Source organism: Sinohyriopsis cumingii, chromosome 17, assembly GCF_028554795.1.
Source record: "Sinohyriopsis cumingii isolate HCF-2022 chromosome 17, ASM2855479v2, whole genome shotgun sequence".
Classification (NCBI taxonomy): Eukaryota; Metazoa; Mollusca; class Bivalvia; order Unionida; family Unionidae; genus Sinohyriopsis; species Sinohyriopsis cumingii.
The window spans coordinates 106633827-106640633 of record NC_142977.1 but is presented as its reverse complement, the minus strand read 5'-3'; the positions used below and the strand labels follow the sequence as shown (position 1 = coordinate 106640633).

At 35.9% G+C, this 6807-nt stretch overlaps 1 pseudogene across 1 annotated transcript in view; it reads left to right on the top strand.

Annotated features, from left to right (window-relative positions):
* Positions 1-1239: 1239 nt before the first annotated feature.
* Positions 1240-6807, top strand: part of LOC149779620 (5-hydroxytryptamine receptor pseudogene) — a 298611-nt pseudogene continuing 293043 nt past the window's right edge. Inside the window, exon 1 of the transcript XR_016415686.1 lies at positions 1240-1439. The product of XR_016415686.1 is annotated as a 5-hydroxytryptamine receptor pseudogene, transcript variant X3 (transcript). The remainder of the gene's footprint in view (positions 1440-6807) is intronic.

The following is a 6807-nucleotide window of genomic DNA, read 5'->3' as shown; positions in this document are numbered from 1 at the left end:
CACCACATTAGCTTTCTAACAGCAACTGTTTGTTGCTTTTTGGGGGTGGGTGGGTGGGGTGAGAAGTAGTCCAATGTGGTAATTAGCGAGATTAAGATTTATTTACAATTTATACCTTTGAAGATTAATAAATTAACAAACTACACAGGATACAAACATAATTTAGGTGCAAACAAATCTAGACAGTAAGACAAAAACATGTTTGGAAAACGCACGAAACCATTGTGACTATATGTGTTTCTTTTGCACCTTTTTGTGCTTGGTTTAGTCTCCTAAAAGTGTGTGTTCGAGCGATGTGTGTATGAGAGAGAGAGAGAGAGAGAGAGAGAGAGAGATTTACGTTATTAACTGTAATAATATGGAGTTAATATGCCACACAAAAGTAAGCCAACCATATTGCGGATCAGTGGGGAATGCATGTGGTTCCTGAAAACAGGCTTTTCTGAGGCGCCTAATAAGATCAGTTCACCTTCAAACTCGAGGATACAAGCCAAAGTTTCCAAGTTTGATACCTGTAAGTCATAGAATATTTCTTTACAGCCATGCTCAGTCTTTACGCCCATGCGCAGTCTTTACAGCCATGCTCAGTCTTTACGCTCATGCGCGGAGAGTTTAACCTAGTATTAAAATTCCCCGATCAGTGCCTTCGTTTTTGCGCATGCCAGGTATATTTGGAGTAATTCACTTGTAAAAAATAAATCTAAGGAGATTTGTTTTGTACTTTAATAATTAATTCCTAAAGGAAAGATCTTTCTCTCTAACTCTCTATCTATCGGTCCGTCTGCCTGTCTGTCCGTCCGTCCGTCCGTCCATCCATCCATCCATGCATCCCCCCTCCTTGTCTCCTTGTATCAAGGACTCGTGCTAGCTTATCTGTACATGTTCTGACTTTTTAATGTTCATGAGGAATTTTTGTAAGTAGATATCTGGGCAATTGCTTTCTACATTGGCGTGCAAATAAACATGTTTTTGACATTCCTAACGAAAATATTCTCACGCTTATTTGACAGAGACAGCGGTTGTATTTTTGACGAAACGAAGAAAAAGTCGCTGTTAAAATGACTCTGCAGATTGTCGAGTCCCGGACAGATGGTCTATTTTGTATGAATCGCCCACGATTCGTAGTTTCCGTCTTAATTCATATCACAGAGAGGGGTAAAAAATGTTCAAGGAAATTGAAGGTTATTGACTGAACAAAATTACACAAGCTTTCGTTATGTCAATCTCACAGGGGGCGTTCTATTGCTTAGACGGACTATAAGAGTTCCTCTTGCATTATATTGAACTATATAAGGCCGTTATTAGAGAAAAGCATTACACGGACATTTAACATCAGTGGGTATTTATCCCTGGATATTATTTTCTACTTGCAAAGAAAGAAAGTGACTGTAACAACACATAAAAACTGATGAAATGCCTGAAACTGAATTTAAAAAAAGGTAAGTACATTGCTTTAATTAATTTTCCCCAAAGCTAAACTTATAAAACTGTTTGCGAGTATGTATGTATGTATGTACGGACATAGAAAATGCATGTATAAATTGGGGGTGGGATGCATGAACTTTTTATTCAATGAATTTCCACTGACTTGTCAGGTCAAGTGAATGATATTCTTATGATTTTCTTTATTATACCGATCCAAAAATATGGACCTTTCTTACCTCACTCATGTATTTTTTAATGAATTTTTATATTAGACAGGTGTATGCAAAAATTAAATTTGTGAATCAAAACTGTCGCTTGCACCCAAAAGGTTTCGAGGCGAGATACACGCGAACGAACTCTCTAGGCAAGTAGAAAAGAGAAGTCAACTAAATGCGTTAAACCCACTTGAATTCTATTTACAACTTATAATTGTAAATTGGTATCTATGCCCCAAATAGAGAAGAAAAGGAGTTATTCCTGGATGCCATATGATATGTACAGTAAGAGATTTGTGTGTCCATGCACGCGTGTGTGTGTGTGTGTGTGTGTGTGTGCTGCTATGAAAAATATTTTTCATAGAGCAACCACTAGAATTTCAAAGTGAGATATCATCACTTTTATCCTGACTGACTCCGTCTTTTAATCGATTAGATGAAATTAAAGACCGAGACAGAATTTGATGTCATTTTGAATGTACTTATAAGTAAAGAGGTCTAATGACATGACAACAGCTTAAAACTATTTTTGAAGAGCAGAATCATCATTATTTATTGAAGGCGGCACAAATTATCAAAGTCATGGGCGTCAGCTCACCTTTGACCATATAATCATCATGCATTCACTGCATATTGCTTTGTTAATTATATGGGTCAGCTTATGCTATCGACTCCTTTAATAAAATACAATGTCACTTGTGTCAAGTTATTGTTTTATGTTTTCAAAAGCTTCAAACAATACTGAATCATAAAATGTATGATAACATCTCCGATCGATTGAGGGTGGTGTTAATTTATCAATTAGATACCTTCAAGAAAAACAAAACACACAAACAACAAAACCCTTTGAACTCTTTATGAGTTAGATAAATTACATTTCGATTAATATTAACTCATTTACCGTATGAATAAAGACCCCAGTTAATCTTTAAGAATGGGTAAGACCCCGAAAATCTGAAAGAAAGGTTACATTAGCAACTGGCAAATTATAAATGATAAAACTCACATAGCTTTTTGTCAGGACCATTAGAAGCGAATTTTACACACTCTAGAGTAGCTGAATCTTGCAAATTATAATAAGAAAATATAACACAAGATGTGTGCAGAAGACAAAAATGTTAGCTATCAAGATTCATGGAAGACAGTTGCTCGGCTTAAAGGATTCTTGTATGCCCATATACCTTGTATGCTCACATACCTTCGCAATGGAATATACGAATATGAAAAATGCGCATAACTATGCGGAATAAAATCATGTTTTAAAAATACAAGTGTTTCGTAAAAGTTATGTGTTATTGCGATGACTATAGCAATACAATCGGCATGAAATATTTGCAAATCCATTGAAATTATTTCAATATCGGACCAAACTAAATACAGTTCTTATGTAAATCTGCTTTCAACTTTACGAAACACTTAAAACGTTGAATATTTTAACCGTATCATTTCATAATGCTGGGGAGAAGCATCGTGTTCGATGTTTTATATTAACAGATGCTCTATCATACAGTGATCCTTTCACCCCATCCCCAAAAGCCCAAATCGCCCCCTAAAACAATTAACAGGTGAAGACGTGTTTTCAAGTTATTACAGCTTTTGTTTAATAAATATTTTATCTCATATAAACGTGAAAATAATACGGCATTAAACATGTTGTTTTTTTTTTTGCTAATGTGTTTCTTGCATATTTATATTTTGCATTCATGATTCGTTTTTCCTTTCGTTTAATTAATTGAAACTTGTAGTTTTACGCACAACTAATTATTGCCACCTTTACTTCCATTCGTACAGTGGATACAATCTGTATTTGAGTGGAACAATAAAACTAAACAAAATATGTTTTTCTTTACTCCACCACCTTCTCAACCAGCTCAAGACATTGTTTCTATCGGTGGAGAATGCAGGATTGGAATAGAAAATTAGGAATACAAGCTGCCGGACTCATTTTATTTTGTACGGTTTTGTTTTAACGCGGACGAGACCTGTGTCCTCATTGTGATAAGTAAATGCAACTATCAGCAAATCTATCGAAAGAAACTCAAAGAAAGAACAAGAAAGTGTGTTTTGGATTTTGAACGTAGCTTTAACAATATTTCAGTCATATCGCTACGATGTCTGCAGTGTGACAGTTTACACTGATATCTAGCACTGGGACATCATGCCGCAGACATGTAGCATGATGTCCCACCCAGTCACATTATCCTGACACCAGGTCGACCAGTCCTAACACTAACCTCTTAATTCTGATCATCAGGCGAGGCAGCTTTAAGTACCATTCTTATAAGTCTTTGGTATAACTTGAAAATGAATGAGATGATTTTGAAGACGTTGAAAATGTCCTTGGTAAACTCTTTATTTTGGCACCCAAGATCACGGCATAGTTTAAGGCGCATGTGCATAAAAGGAATATAAGATCTGTATTCTCAAAGTTTTATTGTCAGAAAACATATAGCTCACATTACGTTGATATTTATTTGTGGATACATGGAATATATATTATTTAGTACAGATCTTTGTTAATGTGATGTAAATAAAAATAACCATAACATATTGCTGGTGGTTCGTATACACTACCTTAGAGGCAATGACTTTGGCTTGGACGTAGTCGATTTGTCGGCAGACCAATTTCCCTGCGGCCTAGTCCAGACTAGACGATTAGCGATAGGCAATGCGATTACTTTATTTCGATGAAAGTTCTGTAATTAGCCGTCACTCACTGGTATATGGATGTCAGCTCATGTATGTAATGACCTATCACATATCATTTAAATGAGCCGTCACTCCCTGGGATGTAGATTTAAACTGATCTGTGTAATGCTCTTATAAAGCGTCTGCATGGAGGGAATTGTTCGTCTTCTTGCAAAATGTAATGCATTATGAGACGAATATAAGACTACAACCGGTATCACTAATAGTCAGTCTGATTAAAATCGAGATCTGCTTATCAATACATATATCTGACAGGCACTGATACGAGATAATGTTCTGTTGACCTTTATACTCATCAATCATATTAGACCCTTCGGTCTGCTGAAAATGAAAAGAGACATTTGGAACATAATGTTCCCGAGAGCGAAATGAAAGTCGTTATCTGATAAAATTATAGAAACATGTGTACCGGAAATTCCAAAGGTAACCATAACTGTAGCTTTAATCGGTGCCTGTCAGATCTCCGTTAAGTCATGAATCTTGCTTTCATCACATTGCATGAATAGCAAGCAAGCATTCATCCATTAAACGTCTGCGTTAAAAATAAAGTCCTTATTTTTTAGCTAGTCGTCTGTACATTTTAGCAAGGAATGAATTATTGCAAGCAGTCGCATAGTTCGCAACAAATTCAGCACTTGTTTTATTTAAACACCTGTCAGACTATTCAAACTCAAACAACGTTGCACTAGCCCAAGAGATTTCACACCAAATCGGGTGTTGTACGAGATTTCACACCAAATCGGGTATTGTACGAGATGGTGTTGTACGAGATTTCACACCAAAATCGGGTGTTGTACGAGATTTCACACCAAATCGGGTGTTGTACGAGATTTCACACCAAATCGAGCTTTTTACGAGACGGCTCGTACATATATAATAAAATCCTTTTTAACTGCTTTCCGACTATTTAATTGTTTTCAGACTATTTAGTTGCTTCGCTATTATTTCAGACTATGTGTTTTATGGTCAGATATGTTTAAAAAAAACAAAATATCGTTAGGGATAATTAAAATTTCATGATCACTTAACAATATGAACAATTTTTTTTTATCAATTTAGAAAAAAATTAATGAAACTTTGTGAGATTTATAATAACTCTGCCATGATTCTTATTGATAATTATATATGGTGTATTCTCGCTTTTAAAAAAGCAAAGCAATAAAATTCCCTTTCTGTTAACTTTTTGATTGAACATTAGCATACTATTTCCTTATATAAAATATTTTATATGAATATTATCACAAAATCTATACCTCTATAAACAAAACGAAAAAAACCTTTTAAAGGGATTTCTAGAAAATTGATTGTTATACATACGCACGCACACACACATACACACATCCATCCATCCATCCACACACACACACACACACTTACACACACACACACACACACATACATACATACATACATACATACATACATACATACATACATACATACATACACACATACATACATACATACACTTGAAAGGCTTTAGTACGTATTCCGTATCGCTTGTTTCTCGACATACAGTTATAAGTGCATGAAATGACACTTATTAGTTACACTTAATATTATTTTCATCGGCACATAGTTACACATCTATCAAATGACAGTATCACGTAATATTTTGTTCATTGGCACATGCCTACAGGTATATTAAATGTCAGTATCAGGTGATATTGTTGTATATTGAATCCATGCAACAAATTAGTTTTTTCTTTTTGTTCGAAAAGAATCAGTCAGTTCATATCATCATTATCATCATTATCATCATCATCATCATCATCATCATCAAACCCTCAACCCAAGAGGTCGTTGGGGCACCACATACAACTTCATAACCAATTCTCTCCATCTTTCCCTCTTCTCCACTGCTCTTTGGGAATAATCACCAAACCCCATACCTGTTCACTCTTTAATGTCGTCATCCCGCCTCTTTTTTCTGTCTGCCTCTTTTTCTGTCTGCCTCTTCTTCTGCACCCCTTTACTGTGCCTAGCAAGATTGTTTTCGCCAGTCCAGATGATCTCGATCATGTGACTTGACCGTACCACTTCCTTTTGCATTCTTTTTTTTTTAAATGGTCAAGAGTTCTTTCTAGGGTTCGATGGCTCGTTGAACCCTGTCGTGGACCTTTTTGTTGGTTACATGATCAATGTATACGATGCCCAAGATTCTGCAGCGGCATTTCATTTGGACGGTTTGAATTACGTTTGCAGATCTAATGTGAGCATCCATATCTCACAAGTGTACAGACAAATGACTAACAATAGAGTGCATCAGCTTTATTTTGGAACGAAGAGCAATGTTGGCGTTATTCCATATTGGTCTCAACCTTGCTATTGCCTGTTGTCTGGGCAATCCTGCAAAGTAGTTCTGGTTTAGAGGTCTCTTCTGTGATAATTGATCCCAAGTACTTGCAGCTTGTGACTGACTCCAGCGTCTGTTCACTGACCTTTATTTCTGCATTGC